This window comes from Aquarana catesbeiana, linkage group LG12 (genome assembly GCF_042186555.1).
Source record: "Aquarana catesbeiana isolate 2022-GZ linkage group LG12, ASM4218655v1, whole genome shotgun sequence".
In the NCBI taxonomy this organism is placed as follows: Eukaryota; Metazoa; Chordata; class Amphibia; order Anura; family Ranidae; genus Aquarana; species Aquarana catesbeiana.
Window position 1 is genome coordinate 16,725,903 of NC_133335.1, and position 22,129 is coordinate 16,748,031.

The window sequence follows — 22,129 nt, forward strand, 5'->3', positions numbered from 1 at the left end:
GAAGGTATAGAAAGGGAGAGGAGAGAGAGAAAAGGGGGGGGGGGAGTAGAGAAAAGGGAGCCAAGGTCGGGATACATTTTTTTTTTAAATTAATTTTTGCACAATAAAAGTACAAATTCATCACGCTAGCAGGTATTCCAGCCACAGAGAGAGCAGCATAAATTGCAAAGAAATCTAAGTTAGTACAATGAGATTATACTCTAACATAATGTACATAATGTGGGTGTTACACATGCTGTTCGATCAGGTCCGTCTGACAGTTTTTCAGGTTGACCTGATTGGACCTTGCAGTCGCCTCTATGGAGCGGCAGATGTCAGCAGTGACATCTGCCGATATCCGATCCAATCCGATCCTGTCCTCAAAATCCAGACAGGTGGTCTGTTTCCATCTGATTTCCCCATAGAGGAGAGTTGGACTCGGTCCGTGTCCGCTCTGCACAGCGGAGCGGACAGGACCTGTCATCCACCTGCTCAGCGGGGATCAGTGCAGCGATCCACTGCTGAGCAAGAGGTATCCATTCCACGGAGACGCCCGCGTGAAAGGGATCTTAGACTATTTTTCTAGTGTTTTACTCTTTTTGCTTACCTTAAGGCTACTTTCACACTGAGGCGCTTTGCAGGCACTAAAGTGCTAAAAATAGCGCCTGCAAAGCGCCCTGAAAGAGCCGCTCAATTCACTCCAATGTGAAAGCCCAGAGGGCTTTCACACTGGAGCGGTGCGCTTGCAGGACGGTCAAAAAAGTCCTGCAAGCCGCATCTTTGCAGCGCTATAGGAGCAGTGTATTCACCGCTCCTAAAGCGCCTCTTTCCATTAAAAACAATGGGGCAGCGCTGCAAACCGCCCCGCTAGCGGCCGAATAGCACCGCTAAAACAACGGTAAAGTGGCACTAAATATAGCGCCATTTTACTGCCAGCGCCCGCCCGCCCCAGTGTGAAAGTAGCCTTATTAATGTTGAACTTTAAACGCTTTCGCTTTCACTAGTTTGGTGTAGAGTTAACATAGGACGGCATCCAGAAAAGGAGCTTCACTCACTGCCGGCAGAATACTACAGGGGTGAAGGGGGGTGGCTGGTCTTTTTTTTTGGGGGGGGGGCAAAAGGGGGCCAACCCTGCTGGTCACCCTGCACAATGAGAGAGCAGAGCTGTGGGAGGGACCCAAGCAGGCTCCACCTACTACAGGCTGCCTGCAGAAAACTACAGGAGGGGGACAGGGACAAGGCCAGTCACCCTGCACAAGAAGAGAGGGCAGAGTGGCGGGAGGGTCCCAACAGGCTCCTCTCACTACAGAAAATTAGAGCAGAGCTGTGGGATGGGCTCAGCAGGCTCCACCCACTGTAGGCTGCCTGCAGAAAATGAAAGAAGGGGGGGAGACAAGACCAGTCACCCTGCACAAGGAGAGAGAGCAGAGCTGTGGGAGGGGCCCAGCAGGCTCCACCTACTACAGGCTGCCTGCAGAAAACTACAGGAGGGGGCGGAGACAAGACCAGTCCCCCAGCACAGGAAGAGGAAGCAGCAGTGAGCGGTCTTTATTACAGGACGTCTCACACTGGATGACTGCACAGATCTGGAAGAAATACTCAAAGTTCACTGAGATTCAAGAAGAAGACACATGGTGCTTATATTTAGACATTATTTGCTTGTCCTGGAGTTCATCTTTAAGCAGCATGTAGGGAAACCCTTCGATTATTAGATCGGTGTCAGAAGACAAGGCCAAGGTCACCAACAGCAACAACACAGGCCAAGGTACTAAGGGGCAAGTGGTGGAGTTATGCCCCGTACACACGGTCGGATTTTCCGATGGAAAATGTCTGATCGGAGCGTGTTGTCGGAAATTCTGACCGTGTGTGGGCTCCATCAAACATTTTCCATCGGATTTTCCGACACACAAAGTTGGAGAGCAGGAGATAAAATTTTCCGACAACAAAATCCGTTGTCGGAAATTTCCGATCGTGTGTACACAAATCCGACGGACAAAGTGCCACGCATGCTCAGAATAAATAAAGAGATGAAAGCTATTGGCCACTGCCCCGTTTATAGTCCCGATGTACGTGTTTTACGTCACCGCGTTCAGAACGATCGGATTTTCCGACAACTTTGTGTGACTGTGTGTATGCAAGACAAGTTTGAGCCAACATCCGTCGGAAAAAATCCTAGGATTTTGTTGTCGGAATGTGCGAACAAAGTCCGACCGTGTGTACGGGGCATTACAGTGGAAATGAGCACCAAGTTTCAAAGCAAAGGGGAATCGGGGTTGGGGACAGAGGCCATCAATGAGGGGGGGAAAATCAGGATTAGGTATCAGATCAGACACCAAGAGCAAACTGAAGTCCAGACAAAGGTGAAGCACCTGGTCATCAAGGCACAAATGACCAAACATGAATAGTAGAACAGCTGAAGGCCACTCGGCATGAACACCAGGCCTGAGAGCTCCTTAGGAAGGCTTGTTGACTTCATACATATAGCCAGCCTTGTGTATACTCACCTTACTGCAACTTTTCAGGTTGTGTATTTGCAAAGTCACACACGTGCATTTGCATAAGCAAGAACACAGGTTTTCCATCCATGACTCAAAGGAGGTATCATCTACATGGAAAATAATTTTTGGATGGAGTTCTTCTTTAAAAAAAGATTTATTTAAGATCCTACCAGAAGGGGGCGCCAAACTCCAGCTTGATCTGAATTCCATGTCTCCATCTTGGTATTTGCAGGATTTGAAAGCTTCTTGATTGGTCACGATGCTCCAGATTCTTTTTTACATGCAAAAAAAAAAAAAACGTATTTAGGAATTATGTAATTGAGTTAATTGCCCCACTAATTACTGTTTTCAGAGCCGAGATCAAAGATGGAGCGAGCAAGGAGCCAAGTGACTAAACCTGCGGTCTGTGCGTCCTCCATGTGAAACGCTGGCTTTGGAAATTATAATTCATCAAATGCACACAGCTAAACAGGGAATAAATCTCATGCAGAAACAGAACCTGGATCATCGGGGCCTCCGCGAGATTGTTTTTCCTCAATTCATCATAAAACATTCTTTTTGTTGCTGCAGAAAGAATGACATCAATTTTCCAATGAAGCCTCCCTGCCTTTAGAGTTATAAATCAGCAAAATTAAAGAGAACCCTTCCCTCTAAAAATGTTTAAAAAAATAAACACTTTTATTAAACGATATCAAATTGGATACCAGACCTAATATCTATCTGATTTTCTCTCCAGAATTACAGCACCATCTTTGCTCAGCCATCAACCAGAGTCACCATCTACTTCCTGGACTGAGATGAGGGCCCAGAGATGATATGGTCATGTAAATCCTGCTCTCTTTGCAGTTCTTGGCAGTGTTCACAGATGTCTGACACATTTCTGCCCCTGCTGCTGAATTTCACCTTGGGACTTGCTATAAAGTTGCTACAATGTTGCACTCTGATCACTGACAGAGAGGAGACTGAGGAAATGCTTCCTCCTGCTTGCAGCAGACTGATGACATTTCAGCTTGGGCAAAGCCACTTGCCAGGAGCTCAGGGACAGTAAGGTAAAAGGTATAGGTTTAATGAAAAATGATACTGTATTGTGGCAGGTCAGGAATGTATTCATACAACCTTGAAAATCCAAATTTAATTAGGCAAAGCTTGCCTGGTTTCATTGTTTCTTCATTCCTTTAGATCAGAGGTCTCCAAAATTTCTAAAGAAAGGGACAGTTTACTGTCCTTTAGACTGTGAGGGTGGCCAGTTTGAGTAGAAAATGCCCTTGGTTTCATTAAACAAAGCACCCATCACTGGTATTATTGGGAGGAATAGCACCCCATTGTTGGTATCAGAGGAAGAAATAGTGCCCCGTCATTGGTGTCAGTGAAGGGATAGTTCCCCATTCTTGGTATCAGAGAAAGGAATAGTGCCCGATCATTGGTGTCAGTGGGAGGAATAGTGCCCCATCATTGGTGTCGGTGAAGGGATAGTTCCCCATTGTTTTTATCAGAGAAAGGAATAGTGACCCATTTTTTGTGTCAGTGGGAGGAATAGTGCCCCATTGTTAGTTTTAGAGGAAGAAATAGCACTCAGTCATTGGTATCAGTGGGAGTAATAGTGCATCATCTATGGTGTCAGTGTGAGGAATAGTGCCTCATGATTGGTATCAGTGGGAGGAATAGTGCTCCATCATTGGTATCAGTGGGAGGAATAGTGCCCCATTGTTGGTTTTAGAGGAAGAAATAGCACTCATTCATTGGTATCAGTGGAAGTAATAGCGGCCCATTTATGGTGATAGTGCGAGGAATAGTGCCCCATGATTGGTATTAGTGGGAGTAATAGTGCTCCATCATTAGTGTCAGTGGGAGAAATAGAGCCCAATCCATGGTGTCAGTGGGAGGAATAGTGCTCCATTGTTGCTGTCAGTGGGAGGAATAGTGCCCCATCATTGGTGTTTAGTAGGAAGAATAGTGTCCCATTATTGGTGTCAGTGGGAGAAATAGTGCCCCATCATTGGTGTCAGTGGGAAAAATAGTGCCCCATCATTGGTGTCATTGGGAGGAATAGTTCTCCATCGTTGGTGTCAGTGGGAAGAATAGTGCCCCAAGGGCCGGATAAAAGCAAGCAAAGGGCCACATCTGGCCCCTGGGAGTCCACTACTTTAGATATTTCACATCCACCGTTGGAAAAGAGCAATATTACTGACATCACATGCTCAGTAGACCCCCAAGCAGGAGAGGGCTGGCAGCCTTGGGCCTGGGGGGCAAGTCCAGTCTAGTGGAACCATCAAATCAGCTCACCATTCATGCCCATCTGGTTTTATAATGGATTTTGATGTTAAGAAGCAAGACAAATATGATAAAATGTAGTAACAACATTTTATGTTAATAGCAACAAAGGAGGTTTAACAAAAATAATGCATCAATGCAGCCTCATCAGTGCCCATCAATGCAGCCTCGCCAGTGCCCATCAATGCAGCCTCACCAGTGCCCATTAGCCTAGCCTCATCAGTCCCCATCAGTGCAGCCTCATCAGTGCCCATCAATGCAGCCTGATCAGTGCCCTTCAATCCAGCCTCACCAGTGCCCATCAGCTCAGCCTCATCAGTGCCCATCAATGCAGCCTGATCAGTGCCCATCAATGCAGCCTCACCAGTGCCCATCAGCGCAGGCTCATCAGTACAGCCTCACCTCATCAATGCAGCCTTATCAGTGCAGCCTCATCAGTGCCCATCAATGCAGCTTCACCAGTGCCCATCAGCGCAGGCTCATCAGTACAGCCTCACCAATGTCCATCAGTGCAGCCTGATCAGTGCCCATCAATGCAGCCCGATCAGTGCCCATCAATGCAGCCTCACCAGTGCCCATCCAATGCAGCCTGATCGGTGCCCATCAATGCAGCCTCACCAGTCCCCATCCAATGCAGAGAGAGGAGAGCCGCCGGATTACACAGAGCGGGGATCTCCCGCTTACCCAGCGTGGCCACGGTCATACGAAGTCCTGACTCCTGGACGGGCTCCTATGATAGATGTCACCAGTGTGCTGTCTATCATAGGAGCCAGTCCAGGAGGTGAGACTTTGCTCGCCCCCCCTCTCCCCTCTGAGGCAGCTCAATGCCCAGTGGGACCCAAGGGCCGGCCGTCTCCCCCTCTGCTTACAGTTAGTTGGCGGCCACTGCGGCTATGCCCACAGCCCCGACTTCCTTCCTCCACAAGAAAAAAAAATTGTCAACTGGCAGCGGCCGTTTTGAATATAGGTTAGGGGTGCCCGGGGGGCAATTGCCACCCTGCCCAGCTCTCCCCTGCCCCCAAGCCTGAGCTGTCTTATCATTTCAGCACTGAGAAATGCTGAGCAGCAATCAACAACATGCCATGGACAATACCAAGTACCTTACACCGGAGTCAGTGTAATACAGGAAATGTTTTCATACAATGATACTCAATGAACACCAGAAACCCATCCTGACTGTAGAATTGTACCCAGGAGATTATTTTCTAGTTTTTACTACATTGACCTTTCCTTGTAAGGAAAACGTCACAGTAACCACTATCTACAGTCTGTCGGCAGGATCTCACACTGTACTCACTCCACGCTCCTGTAGTTGGTTTCCTTCCTTCCTCTCCCAGAAGCCTTCAAAGAGAGTGTGATCTATGGGGTATGGTATCTCTGGCATCATCTATAGGTCTCCTAACGTTTACTGCATTGCAGGTTTTATCTTTGTCTAAGGATGAGAATGCCACGCCAGTAATGGCGAACCTTGGCAGCCCAGATGTTTTGGAAATACTTTCCATGATGTTCATGCACTCTGCAGTGTAGTTGAGCATCATGGGAAATGTAGTTTCAAAACATCTGGGGTGCCAAGGTTGGCCTTGCCTAGGCAATGCTGGTGACACAGGTCTTCATGCACTTCAAGTGTATCTATGGCCAAAATGTTAAATCATATCTTCAGTCCCACCCTCCTTGTAAATAAACTCCTTTCTCTAGATGCAAATGGGATGGATATTCATGACCTTACCAGGCCATGATGTAATTTAAAGTCCCTAGGGATGGAAATACATGACCTTACCAGGCCTTGGCTTCCTGAAAGTCTCTACCCTCAAAAAAAACCCTCTACTTTATTTCATTTCCACATTGTATTCCAATTATTCCTACTCCTATTAATCTTATGGATCTTGAATGTTCTAAACTTACTTACTGAACTAACTTACTGAAGATCCTCACACATTCTGTGACATGTAGTCACCATGCACTGTAAGTAGGCACTGCTGTGTCACCTATTTCACAGAGCCTGTCTTTTGAATTACAGAGGGACTGAGAAGAGGAGTTTCAGTAGATGGAGTCAGTACAGGAAACACTGCTTGCAGGCAGCAAGGTACCATGGGATATGTAGTCTTTAGAAATTGAGGAGAAGCCTCAAAGCATGCTGGGAATCCTGGAGATTGTAGAAAGGGTAGCGGCCAGTTTCTACCCAGTAGAAGGACCCTGGTGATGTCAACAGACCATGTGACTGTTTGGTCACATGGTACAGAGCACTACAGCAAGTGGAGAGGATGCAATGTGGCTGCTCAGTGCTGCTCTGCAAGAAAAGTATGCACAGTCCTTCTAGGAACTAGCCGTGTGGAAAGAGACAGCCAGCAGACAGGCAGCATTCACAACGTGAAAGGAGATTTTAAAGTAAGCTTATATTGGATTGTCAAATATAACTATTGTTTGTATTGCAGTTACAATTCTGATAGTATAAAATGATTGTGTATGCTGTGACCAGAGATCCTCTTTTACTCTCACAATCAGCATGTGTGCTGGCATGGCCTATCTTGGGGTTTACAGAACAGAAGCAATTAAGTTTGCATTGTTTAACCACTTAAGGACCGAGCCTCTTTTTGAGATTTGGTGTGTACAAGTTAAAATCACAATTACTTAGAACCCCCAAACATTATATATTGTTTTTCTTCTAACACCCTAGAGAATAAAATGGCGGTCGTTGCAATACTTTCTAAAAATATAAAAAAAGGGGAAGCTGCGCTTTTTTTTTTTTTAATATGTTTCACTGGTGTTGTATATCATCTTAAGTTGCAGCTTGGTATTTACTTTGTACTTAATTGCGCAGTTTTTTCTTTTCCATTGCAATACTTTCTGTCACACTGTATTTGCGCAGCAGTCTTACAAGCTCACTTTTTTTTGGAAAAAAATCTAATTTTTGACTTAAAAAAATAAGACAACAGTAAAGTTAGCCCAATTTTTTTTATGATGTGAAAGATAATGTTATGCCGAGTAAATTGATACCCAACATGTCACGCTTCAAAATTGTGCCCGCTCGTGGAATGGCGACAAACTTTTACCCTTAAAAATATGCATAGGCGACGCTTAAAAAATTCTACGGGTTGCATGTTTTGAGTTACAGAGGGTCCCGTCACCTCGCCTCAACACCCTGACTTCCGGCTCCCAGCCAATCAGCTTGACAAAGGAGCGCCGCCGTCACACCACTCACGGCGTGCCAGCTCAGGAAACGCGTCGCACATCATGTGACGTCATCATCCCGTGTCTGGATCGGCTGCTAACCAAGCCTCTCTTTGGTGCCTGTCTCCGGATGTGTGTCTTGGCCGTCCACATCCAGCGTTCTTAGACTGCCCAGAGCTATTCAACACCTACCAGCCGAGAGATGACTCCACGGATCCCCTGGATTGCCCTGGGACATGTTTAATGCTTGATACTTTCTACTCAAATGTGAGTGTATTACCAGCTGTTGCTGTTTTTTAGTAAATTGTTTTAAAAGTCTGCACCCAGAGGCGCCTCCTTTTCCTTGTCTTTTTGATGGTATTTGATCACCTCTGCTGTTTTTATTTATTGCGCTATATTTTTGTTATAAAAAAATTCAATAAACTCAATTTTAGTCATACATTTAGGCCAAAATGTATTCGGCCACATGTCTTTGGTAAAAAAAAAAGTCAATAAGCGTATATTTATTGGTTTGCGCAAAAGTTATAGCGTCTACAAACTAGGGTACATTTTCTGGAATTTACACAGCTTTTAGTTTATGACTGCCTATGTCATTTCTAGAGGTGCTAAAATGGCAGGGCGGTACAAACCCCCCCAAATGACCCCATTTTGGAAAGTAGACACCCCAAGGAAATTGCTGAGAGGCATGTTGAGCCCATTCAATATTAATTTTTTTTGTCCCAAGTGATTGAATAATGACAAAAAAAAAAAAATTACAAAAAGTTGCCACTAAATGATATATTGCTCACACAGGCCATGGGCATATGTGGAATTGCACCCCAAAATATATTCAGCTGCTTCTCCTGAGTATGGGGATACCACATGTGTGGGACTTCTTGGGAGCCTAGCCGCGTACGGGGCCCCGAAAACCAATCAGCGCCTTCAGGATTTCTAAGGGCGTAAATTTTTGATTTTACTCCTCACTACCTATCACAGTTTTGAAGGCCATAAAATGCCCAGATGGCACAAACCCCCCCAAATGACCCCATTTTGGAAAGTAGACACCCCAAGCTATTTACTTTGAGGCATGTTGAGTCCATGGAATATTTTATATTTTGACACAAGTTGCAGGAAAGTGACAAATTTTTTTTTTTTTTGCACAAAGTTGTCACTAAATGATGTATTGCTCACACAGGCCATGGGCATATGTGGAATTGCACCCCAAAATACGTTTAACTGCTTCTCCTGAGTATGAGGATACCACATGTGTGGGACTTTTTGGGAGCCTATCCGCGTACGGGGCCCCGAAAACCAATCACCGCCTTCAGGAATTCTAAGGGTGTAAATTTTTGATTTCACTCTTCACTGCCTATCACAGTTGCGGAGGCCATGGAATGCCCAGGTGGCACAACCCCCCCCAAATGACCCCATTTTGGAAAGTAGACACCCCAAGCTATTTGCTGAGAGGCATGGTGAGTATTTTGCAGCTCTCATTTGTTTTTGAAAATGAAGAAAGACAAGAAAAAAAATTTTTTTTTTCTTTTTTCAATTTTCAAAACTTTGTGACAAAAAGTGAGGTCTGCAAAATACTCACTATGCCGCTCAGCAAATAGCTTGGGGTGTCTACTTTCCAAAATGGGGTCATTTGGGGGGGTTTTGTGCCACCTGGGCATTCCATGGCCTCCAAAACTGTGATAGGCAGTGAAGAGTGAAATAAAAAATTTACGCCCTTAGAAAGCCTGAAGGCGGTGCTTGGTTTTCGGTGTCCCGTACGCGGCTAGGCTCCCAAAAAGTCATACACATGTGGTATCCCCGTACTCAGGAGAAGCAACAGAATGTATTTTGGGGTGTAATTTCACATATTCCCATGGCATGTTTGAGCAATATATCATTTAGTGACAACTTTGTGCACAAAAAAAAAATAAAAAAATTTGTCTCTTTCCCACAACTTGTGTCACAATATAAAATATTCCATGGACTCGACATGCCTCTCAGCAAATAGCTTGGGGTGTCTACTTTCCAAAATGGGGTCATTTGGGGGGGTTTTGAACTGTCCTGGCATTTTATGCACAACATTTAGAAGCTTATGTCACACATTACCCACTCTTCTAACCAAAGACAAAGCCCTTTCTGACACTCATTGTTTACATGAAAAAGTTTTTTTTTTTTTGCAAGAAAATTACTTTGAACCCCCAAACATTATATATTTTTTTAAAGCAAATGCCCTACAGATTAAAATGGTGGGTGTTTCATTTTTTTTTTCACACAGTATTTGCGCAGCGATTTTTCAAACGCATTTTTTGGGGAAAAAACACACTTTTTTAAATTTGAATGCACTAAAACACACTATATTGCCCAAATGTTTGATGAAATAAAAAAAAAAGATCTTAGGCCGAGTCCATGGATACCAAACATGACATGCTTTAAAATTGCGCACAAACGTGCAGTGGCAACAAAATAAATACATTTTTAAAAGCCTTTAAAAGCCTTTACAGGTTACCACTTTAGATTTACAGAGGAGGTCTACTGCTAAAATTACTGCCCTCGATCTGAGCTTTGCGGTGATACCTCACATGCATGGTGCAATTGCTGTTTACATTTGACGCCAGACCGACGCTTGCGTTCGCCTTAGCGCGAGAGCAGGGGGGAACAGGGGTGTTTTTTTTTTTTTTTTTTTCTTTATTATTTTTTTGCTTTTTTATCTTATTTTTAAACTGTTCCTTTCATTTTTTTTAAAATCATTTTTATTGTTATCTCAGGGAATGTAAATATCCCTTATGATAGCAATATGTAGTGACAGGTACTCTTTTTTTGAAAAAATTGGGGTCTATTAGACCCTAGATCTCTCCTCTGCCCTCAAAGCATCTGACCACACCCAGATCGGTGTGATAAAATGCTTTCCCAATTTCCCAATGGCGCTGTTTACATCCGGTGAAATCTAAGTCATAAAATGCTCGTAGCTTCCGGTTTCTTAGGCCATAGAGATGTTTGGAGCCACTCTGGTCTCTGATCAGTTCTATGGTCAGCTGGCTGAATCACCAGCTGCATTCTCAGGTTCCCTGTTGAGACAGGAGAGCCAGAGAAAAACACAGAAGACGGTGGGGGGGGGGGGCATTCCCTCCCACTGCTTGTAAAAGCAGTCTAGAGGCTAATTAGCTGCTAGGATTGCTTTTACATGAAAGCTGACCGCTGGCTGAAAAGAATGATACCAAGATGATACCTAAACCTGCAGGCATCATTCTGGTATAACCACTCAAAGTCGTGAATGGCGTACCTGAAGACAAAAAAATGGTTAACAATAAAGCACAGTAAACAGTAATGTATAAAAAATTGCATACCTGAAAAGCAAACGTGATAAAACATAATAACAATAAAACATTGCAGAATAGAATACAGTAAAAAGAGCAGAACAATAGAGAGAGAATAGAGAGAGAGAGAACAATAAAACGACAACTATTTTTTTTTATTTTATAGTTTTTTTTGTGTTTTTTTTTTTTTTTTTACACTGTTTTTGTAACTGTAACTTTTATAACTGTAACCGGTTCCAGGTTCGGGTCTCTCAAAATGCGATGGCCTCTTGGGAGACCCTGTAAAAGTGTGCCTAGTCTGTGCAATGCTGTACCCTACGCTAATACTCAACTAGTGTATGGTAGCGTTCAAAACATTCACCAATGCAAAGACCAGGATTGTCAGGACAGGAGGGACAATAATAGCGGCTGTCACGCCTATATCCGCGCTTGCTGCAGACACGACATTTTTTTTGGGGGTTCGTTGGGTAGGGGTACTCGGGAGGACATAAAGAAAATGCCTCTCATGCAGCCGACTGCATTTGGTTGGGGATGTGAATGGGGGAAGTACAGGCGCTGCAGAAGTGGTGGGTTCCCAATTAGGATTGGCGAATGCAACAGGAAGGGCACTATGGGCACGACGGGCTTGTTTGTCTTCTTCTTGGTGGCAGCGTGACACTACTTGTGCTTGCCACCTCACCAGCTTGAACTACACTTATGGGACTCGCCACGTCACCAAGTGTTACTGCAGTGCTGGTTTGACTACGACCGGGGTGTACTAGGCCGCTGGCGCTTGCCAGTTCACCAAAACGCTACCAAAAAAACTGCTGGCGATCGCAGGGATCAGGCCTGACTCTGCGAACACTGCAGTTATGCGTTTAGTGTTTTGTAGTTGACAGTGATCGATCGATACTGCATTTGGGTGGGCTGAGCTGGGCCGGGCGGAGGGGCAAAACGCAGGTGCTAGCAGGTATCTGGGCTGATCCCACTAACACTGCGTTTTTGGGAACCCTAAACTGCTGGGGACGCTAGTATAGATCTGATCGGATCAGGTATTGATCTGATCAGATATTATACCACTAATGGAGGTGTACGGTGCGTGCGTGGGTGTTAGCGCTACTGGCGCTAACCTGACGCTGCCTGGGGCTGGTGCTTACCAGTTCACCAAAATGCTACCAAAAAAACTGTTAGCGATCGCAGGGATCAGGCCTGACTCTGCGAACGCTGCAGTTATGCGTTTAGTGTTTTGTAAGTGACAGTGATCGATCGATACTGCATTTGGGTGGGATGAGCTGGTCCGGGCGGAGGGGCAAAACGCAGGTGCTAGCAGGTATCTGGGCTGATCCCGCTAACACTGCGTTTTTGGGAACCCTAAACTGCTGGGGACGCTAGTATAGATCTGATCGGATCAGATATTGATCCGATCAGATACTATACCACTAAGGGAGGCGTATGCTGCGTGCGTGGGTGTTAGCGCTACTGGCGCTAATCTGACGCTGCCTGGGGTGACGCATATCACCGCCGGGCGATCAGGGGGCTAAACCTTTATTAGGTAATAAACGGCGGGTGCCCTGACACTATAAAAAATAAACGAACTAACCAGCGTCACCCGTAACAGTTATACAGTGATCAGTGGTGAAAGGGTTAACTAGGGGGCAATCAAGGGGTTAAAACATTTATTAGGTAGTATATGGGGGTCCCTGTCGCTATAAAACGCTGACGGCGAACCTAAATATTTACGTCCCTAACTAGCGTCACCAGTGACACTAATACAGCGATCAGAAAAATGATTGCTTAGTGACACTGGCGATAGGAGGTCATCAAGGGGTTAAAAGTTTATATGGGGGGATTAGGGGGGTACCCTAGACCTAAAGGGGGCTAATACTAACTGCCCTACCGTACTAACTGCTTGGTGTCAGTGTGATGGGGGGGGGGGTGATTAGGGGGTGATCGGGGGGGGGGATCGGGGGGTAAAGGGGGGTGTAAAGTATGCCTGGCATGTTCTACTGTGTGTGTTGTGTTGTGCAACTCACTCACATGTCTTCTCTCCTCGGCGCCGGAACGGAAACTGCCAACCCGAGGAGAGATGACATCACATCCCCTGCCTGTACTACACAGAGGCAGGGGAAGATTCTCATTGGCTGGGAGCGATCGCGAGGGGGGGGCCACGAATGGATGGTCTCCCCCTCATCTCTGATCGCTGCCAGACCAAAGCTGACCGCCTCAGGCACCGGGGGGGGGGGTCCAATCGGACCCACCCGCCCGCGGGAAGGCAATCGCGTACCAGGTACGTGATTTTGACTGCCCGTGCCATTCTGCCGCAGTATATCTGCGTGAGGCGGTCGTCAAGTGGTTAATGTGACATCTGGGGTCAAAAAGACCTCAGATCTCATAAAGACCTCAGATCTCACAGATCCCAGATTTACACAAAAATGCAATAATTAAAAAAAAATGTAATTTAAAAAAAAAAAAAAATTCTAATTTTAAGAGCATTGGGGCGGATGTGACGTTTGACGTCGCTTCCGCCAGTCAATGCTATGGAGCCGAGTGGCAGCCAGCCAAGCAGGGAAGAAGACCCGATTGTCTCCACCGCTACCGGTGGCTCCGGTAAGTGGCAGAGACGACCGGAGCAAGGCGGGAGGGGGCAGCCCCAATAAAAGTGGTCTCGTGGTGAATCAGCCGCAGAGATTACTTTTATCTGAAACCGGACCGCTCGTTGAAGAAGAGGATACGGGGTTATGGTAGCTAGCTGCTGCCATAACAACGATATCCCTCTTCAAAGTACTAACGTATATCGTCGTGAGCCGGCCTGGAAGTGGTTAACTACTTCAGCTCCGAAAGATTTACCCCCTTCATGACCAGGCCATTTTTCGCGATACGGCACTGTGTTACTTTGACAATTGCACGGTTGTGCGCCGCTGTACCCAAATACAGTTTTTGTCTTTTTTTCCCCCAACAATTGAGCTTTTTTTGGTGGTATTTGATCACCTCTGCGGTTTTTATTTTTTGCACTATAAACAAAACACGACTGACAATTTTGAAAAAAAAAAACAATATTTTTTACTTTCTGCTATAAAACATACCCAAAGAGTAAACAATCTAATTTCTTCATCAATTTAGGCTAATATGTATTCTGCTACATGTTTGTGGTAAAAAAAATCCCAATAAGCGTGTATTGATTGGTTTGCGCAAAAGTTATAGTGTCTACAAAATATGGGATATATACTGGAATTTTTCTTTTTTTTTAATACTAGTAATGGCGGCGATCAGCGACTTATAGCAGGACTGCGATATTGCGGCAGACAAATCGGACACTAACTGACACTTTTTGGGGACCAGTGACACTATGCAGTGGTCCATGCATCAGGGGCGATCAAAGGGTTAACTGTGTACCTACCTAGCTGGTGTTTTACTGTAGTGTGGGAGATGCTTTTACTGGGGGGGAAGGAATAGGTCCGTGTCCCTGCTTTGCAGGAACACAGGATCAATACCTTCCCTACTGACAGAACGGCGATCTGCCCTGTTTACATAGGCAGATCGCCGTTCTGCCTGTGCACTGAACGATCAGTGGGTGCCAATAGACATAGGGGCGGAACCCGCTGATCAGCTCCTGCACACTGGCACCCGGTACCCTGAAAGTGCGGGATCACGTATATATATATATATATATATATATATATATATATATATATGTGTGATATTGTACAGTGTGGTCTCCCTGCAGCACTAAAACTGCTATAGGGCGGTCGGCAACTGGTTAAAGTGGTTGTAAACTGCTGGCCTTTTTTTTTCGGTAACCTACAAGGTAAAGGCATAATGTGCTAGTGCAACTTACCTTAAAGAGGAACTGCAGTCTGCTCACATAATTTGTAATAAAAACATGTTTGCCATTCTGAAGCTTCCCTCCAACCACTTTGCATATTTTTTTATGTATACTGTGATTCTGCTAAATATGCTGCAGAAATCTCCCTCCACTAAGGCTACTTTCACACTTAGCAGTAAAGCAATGCTAATTTTAGCAGCGCTTTACCGCTGTAATAGTGGCGCTTTTTGGCTGCTAGCGGGGCGCTTTTAACCCCCGCTAGCGGCCAAATAAAGGGTTAATAGCGCTCGCAAAGCGCCGCTGCGGAAACGCTTTGCAGGTGCTTCGGCAGCGGTGCCCATTGATTCCAATGTCAGGGGGCGCTGTATTCACCGCTCCCGCACCGCCCAAAAGATGCTGCTTGCAGGACTTTTTCTAGCATCCTGCCAGTGCACCGCTCCAGTGTGAAAGCCCTCGGGCTCTCACACTGGGGCTGCAGGGGAGGCGTTTTTCAGGCGCTATTTTTAGCCCTTTAGCACCTGAAAAAACGCCCCAGTGTGAAAGTAGCGTAAGTCTGGCTGCATACATTTTAACTGTGGGCAGCTGAAGCTGCTGCCGGTTCACTTCCTGGATTTACACAGAGGCACACCTCCAGCTCTGCAGCTCTCATTGGCCCTCTTATGACTCCCCCCCCCCCCCCGGCAAACTCTCACAAGAATGTACATGATGTCATAAGCCTAGGCTAATGACCAGACAAGAAACAGGAAGTGGGCTGTATAAGGTATTTACTATCAGAAAAAAAATATTTTACTATCCAAAGTTAAAACAACAACAAGGGCAGAAGATTTATTAGATGGAAAGATGAAAAAATGACTGAAGTTCCACTTTAAAACGAAGCCCTCCTGCGCCGAGAACTTAGCGCTGCAGGGACTCCATTCTTCGCCCATCTTGCTGCAATGACGTCACTCCCATGCATGCGCGTGGGAGCTTCTGTTCACGGCACAGGGCTGCCTGTTCCTTCAGAGGGCATGCGCCGGTGATGTCACAGGCTGCATGTAATAAAAATATCTCCTACACGGCGCATGTTTAGGAGATATTTACACCGCCTATAGGTAAGCCTTATTATAAACTTACCTATAGGTAAAAGATGCAAGTTTGCTTCCTCTTTAATTTTATGGATCTTGAAGTTTGTAAAGTCGCTTTGTGAAGATCCTCACACATTGTGTGTCTTGTAGTCACCATGCACTGTGGGTAGGCACTGCTGTGTCACAAATTTCACAGAGCCTGCCTTCTGGTCTACAGAGGGGATGAGAGGAGGAGCTTCAGGAGGTGGAGTCAGTACAGGAAACACTGCTTCCAGGCAGCAAGGTGCCATGGGATATGTAGACTTTAGAAATTGAAGAGAAGCTGCAAAGTATACAGAGAATCCAGGAGGTTGTGGAAAGAGACGGCCAGCAGACGGGCAACATTCACAACTTGCAAGAAGATTTTCAAGTAAGCTTATATTGGATTGTCAGATATAAATATTGTTTGTATTATTATTACATTTCTGGTGTTATAAAATGATTGTGTATGCTGTGACCAGAGATCCTCCTTTATCTCACCACCAGCATGTGTGCTGGCATGGCCTATCTTGGTGTATGCATGTGTCACTCGCACATAGGAAAATACATGTGTCCACACTGCACAAAAATAAAAACAAACAACTGGGCTTTACCAAAAACTATAAACTAAAAGCAAAAGCTAGTGTGTGGGTTGCAGCAGCTCAAAGGGATTGTAAAGATTTGCGTTTTATATTTTTTTTTTAAATTCTTTATTTTGACACTGAGCAAATGCAGACAATTACGTAATCTGTTATAGTACAATGTAATAGACAGGTAAATGTGATACAGGTAAGTGGTTGCAAACAATTATGACAAAAAGAACAACTGATTCGACATTTCAGGTTATTAAAACAAACGTTACAGTCAAAATTTGTGGGGAGGGTTCCCCGAGATATCAATACTGTCCATAAAAGAGGCCTGAAAGGCACTCTAGGTTCTGAGTTGTTTGGTTGCTAACTAACTTCCTTGTCTGTGAGTAGTTGTCACTCAGTGAGATATAATGTTTTCTATGTATTTGGTAAGGTGGGGACTAAAGAACTGTAGAACCCATACATGGGACACAATGAGCAGGTAATGGTTGACAAGATTTTCTTTATATCTGTGCTAGTAAGGAACCCAGGCATGAGAATGCATTATACAGGAACGGGGGTCCCCCGGGGTAAGAGGAAAAATGTAAAGGGAAAAAAGGAATTAGGGACGGTTCAGGAGGGGGGGAGGGGGGGGAACAGGGGAAGAAGTAGAAAGGATATAGGGTGATTAGCTACAGAGAGAGGGTAGAGACAGAATGAGTAGGTGCAGTATGACAGGGCAAGGGGTGGAGCCCTCTGCCTGTGACAGGCGCCAATCCGCTGAAATTAGATTGACTGAGCCATTTCTTGAAGATAGACTTCTGTGTATACAAAATGCTGCCAGGGTCTCCAGGTCTCTCGAAAGGTCTCCTCTCTATTGTGCAGGGTGGCAGTGAGATCCTCCATGTCCCTTAATTCGTTTACTTTAGCAAACCACAGGGATAGTGTCGGTGGTCTCTCCGATCTCCAGCAGAGAGGAATACAGGCCTTTGCGGCATTCAGCAGCTGAATGGTGAGGGAGGTCTTATATTTCTTTATGGGTCGTTTTGACAGGTGGAGCAGGCAAGCCGCAGGATCACCCTCCAGGGAAACACCAGTGAGATGTCCGACCGTGCGTGCCACCCCGAGCCAGAATGGGGCTAGCTTGGAGCAGGACCAGAAGATGTGTAGCATCGTCCCCTCCTCGGAGCCGCAGCGCCAGCAAAGGCTGGACACCTGGGGAAAGAAACGATGCAGGATGGTGGGGACTCTGTACCAACGTGTCATAATTTTATAACAGGTTTCCTGTACTCTAGTGGCAATTGAGGACTTCTGAGCGAAGTAAAGAATTTTCTTGCTCTGTACCCCAGTGAATTGGATTCCAAGCTCTTCCTCCCACCTGGAGATGAACTGAGGGATGTACCCCTCTTCTGGTTGGGTTAAGGATGAGTACATTAGTGAGAGACAGTGTCGGATCGGTTCCCCACGGTGGCAAATGAGTTCCAGTTCAGTGAGTTTACGGGTGATGCCTGATTTCCGTAGACAGCTTCGAAGGAAGTTCCGAAGCTGCAATCCACTCCAAAAGTCTAAGGGGGGGTCTGTCACCAATACTCCAGCTTCCAAAGAGAGCTGACCATTGGGTCCCAGAAAGTCGTACAGGCGCCATTTCGTGCCCATTGCCAGTCGTTTAAGTTGTGGATTCTGTGTACCAGGGGGGAACTCCGGGTTGCCCAGAATCGGAACCATGGGAGATGGCTGTGGGGATACCGAGGAGCGCCGGAAAACTTCTCTAACCACCACTAGGGTGCTGCCCAAGGTGGGATGTTCCACCAGGTCTTTAGGGAGTGGTGAGGTGATCCAGGGCCAACTCTTGGCTGACCCCCCGGAGTCCTCCTCCTCCATGGCGATCCAGTGCTTTGCCTCTGTGTGGCAGTGCCAGTCCACCAGCCTAGTTAAGTGAGCTGCTCTGTAGTAGGCCTTTATGTCCGGTAGGCCGACCCCACCCCTGTTCTTTGCCAGGTAGAGGAGTTGGAGTCTCACACGGGGTTTTCGGTGAGACCAGACGAAAGCCCGGAACATGGAATCGATTTGTTTAAAAAACGTTGAGGGAAGTCGGATGGGGAGCGCCTGCAGCAGGTATAGCACCCTTGGAAGCAGGGTCATTTTGAGGGCGCTGCATCTGCCGAACCAGGTCAGCGTCAGAGAGTGCCAGTGCAAGAGGTCAGTTTTAAGGCGCAGGAGTAATGGGGCAAAATTGGCCGAATACAGTTCAGCCGGGTCTGTGGTGATGTCTACTCCCAGATACCGAATATGTTTGGTTGCCCATTTCAATGGAAAAATTGAGCGAAGGCGTTGAACATTCCCTTTATCTACCGTTATGTTAAGAACGGAGGATTTTGTCAGGTTGATCTGAAATGATGAGAGCTTGCCATATTCTTGGAGGGATTCCAGAAGGTTGGGGAGAGAAGTAAGGGGTTCTGTTAGGAAAAAGATAAGGTCATCTGCGAAGGCAGCTACCTTGTGAGATCCCGATGGCTTCGGGTAGCCCGATATGGCTGGGTTTGCCCTTATTGTGCATAGAAAGGGTTCTAGGGATAAGATAAAGATCAGGGGGGAGAGGGGGCATCCCTGACGCGTGCCATTTCGAATATCGAAGAAGTCCGATCTTGTCTCATTTACCCTAACCGATGCGGTGGGGTGCGTGTAGAGGGAGAGGATCCACTGAAGCATAGAGGAACGGAGGCCAATGTGCTCTAGGGTTGCCCGGATGAAAGACCAATCAACGCGATCAAAGGCCTTCTCCGCGTCAGTTGACAGCAGGAGAAGGGCTCGTTTGGTGGTCCTTGCCGAGTGAATCAGGTTAACGACTCTTATGGTGTTGTCCCTTGGTTCTCGTAGCGGTACAAAACCAGCCTGATCTCTATGAATCAGGTTTGGTATATGGGGGAGCAGTCTATTAGCTATGATTTTTGCGAAGAGCTTGAGATCCGAATTCAGAAGGGCAATCGGGCGATAACTCCCACAAAGTTGTGGGTCCTTACCTTCCTTCGGGATGAGGGAGATATAGGCCCTAAGGGTGTCTACAGGGAATGTGTTCCCTTCGGTGAGGGTGTTAAGGGCAGAGACTAGGGGTTCCGCAAGTATGTCAAAGAAGGTTTTATAGTACACTGGGGTCAGGCCATCCGGGCCAGGGGCCTTTTTCGGCTTCGAAGAGGCCAACGCAGCTCCTAGTTCTTCTACAGTCAGGGGTTCTTCTAGTTCTTCCCTTATCTCATCCGGCAAAGATGGCATGCCTGAGGCAGCCACATAGGATTGTGGGGTATGTCCGCCCACCCTAGGTGAGCCTGTGTCCAGGTTGTAGAGGCCTGTGTAGAAAGCGCGGAACTCCTCCGCCATATCTGGGGAGGTATTCAGCCTCTGTCCTGTCGATGATTGTATGTGTGGGATGTGTGTTTTCGTACGAGGGCCCTGAAGAGCTCTGGCAAGGAGTGACCCCGGTTTATTTGAATACTCAAACATAGTACGCCGTGCCCATGCTAGCTTCTGTTTGGTTTTCTGGAAAAGAAGTGTGCAAAGCTCCTCCCGTGCCCTCTGTAAATCCCGGAAGGTTGAACGAGCAAGGCTAGCCTTATGTACACTTTCTAACTTACGGATCTGTGCAAGAAGTTCCTCTGTGCGTTTCAGTCTGTCCCGTTTAAGTCGAGCCCCTATTTTGATCAATATCCCTCTCACAACCGTCTTGTGAGCCTCCCATGTCACAAGGGGGTTGGGAACTGATCCCTCGTTGATGGAGAAATACTCCCGGAGCGCTCTCAGTAGCTCCGCACGTGTTTCCTCCGATTGGAGTAGTGCCTCATTCAGTCGCCACGAGGGAGGAGACCGAGTCACCGGCCCCAGCCGGAGGGTCAAGTGAATTGGGGCATGGTCGGAGAAAGAAATGACATCAATAGACGTCGAGACTACCTTGGCAAGATCTTTATGTGACAGCAGTATGTAGTCTAACCGCGAGTAAGTGTGGTGCACTTGGGAGTAAAATGAGTAGTCTCTATCTTGGTTGTGGAGTAGTCGCCAAGGGTCAACAAGATGTAGGGTATGTAGATCTGCCTTGAGACGCCTCAGGCAGGAGTAGGACAGATGTGAGGCACCCCGCGATACGTCCATGGTTGGATCCATGGCAAAGTTTAGGTCTCCGCCAAAAACAAGCATCCCCTCCGAGAACTCCAGGAGCTCTGAGAGAAGTTTACGGAGGAATTGGGAGTGGCCCACGTTGGGGAAATATACATTTGCGAAAGTGACCTGCAGGCCGGACACCCTTCCCTTTAGGAGTAGAAAGCGACCCTGCTCGTCCGCTCGCTGTGCCTCGAACACCCAGGGAACTGACCTTGCCAATATAATGCTAACCCCCTTTGATTTGGAGACCGGAGAGACACTATGGTATGCCAACGGAAAGGTCCCGTTGGCTAGCCTGGGTATGGAGTCTGCACGAAAGTGCGTTTCCTGTAGAAAAGCGACATGTGTTTTGCCCCTGCGCAGGTCAGCCAATAGCTGCGAGCGCTTCTCTGGTACATTAAGGCCACGCACGTTCAGAGAGGTAATCTTTAAGTGACCCATCATGACTTCTGGCGTGAAAGTGGAAATCAGTATACGTGTGTATAAGACACAAAGGCAGGCACCCTCACAGGCAGAGGGCAGAGTTTAGAGAGAAAGGTATACCAAAAGGGGAAGAATGGAGAGAGAGGGAGGGAGGGAGGAGGGGAGGAAGGGTGGGGTAGGGGAGGTGAACGGTTTCTGTCTTAGACTAACTATGGGCCCCTGGTACACACTAAAAGTGTCCACACAGGAGTCCGCCCTAATGTGGGGGTGGTAGGAGCGTTGTAATCTACTCTACGAATAAGTAGAGTTTAGGCAGTAATTCAAATTGGTCAAAATTTATGGAGATGTGTGGGGAGTAGTGCCACTGAGAATTATATAATGTCTAAACATGAGAACCATATCAAACAACAATACCCATTAGTAATTGGTATCTGCATCGTAGCTGGTAGACACCTTCTGTTAGGTGCAGGTGACCCCATAAGAAACTCATGGATGTCAGACCGATCCCCCCTGCCAACACAGGCAATAGACATTACCAGCGGGGACCGCTCCGACGCCACGAGGCAAGGCTCGCCTCCTCAGTATCAAGAGTCCCGTGCCCCCCCATCCGGGGGTGACCAGGGGGACCACGCAGGAAGAGGTCGCCACCAAAAGCGTAGATAGAACCCAATATAATAATACAATAATAATGTAGTAAAGGCTGTAAGAATTTAAACACCAAAACATAACAAATGATAAAGAGAGTATATCGCCAACTATTGACATGACCCCGGGAGTATTATCCACTAAGGCCCAGTGTCACCTTCCCCCTCCCATTGCATGACCATCTGCTCATCCTTCATAGTGAGGTTGGGGAGGGCAAGGGGTCCCAGGGGTGTCCTGTATGGCTACTGTGCCAGTT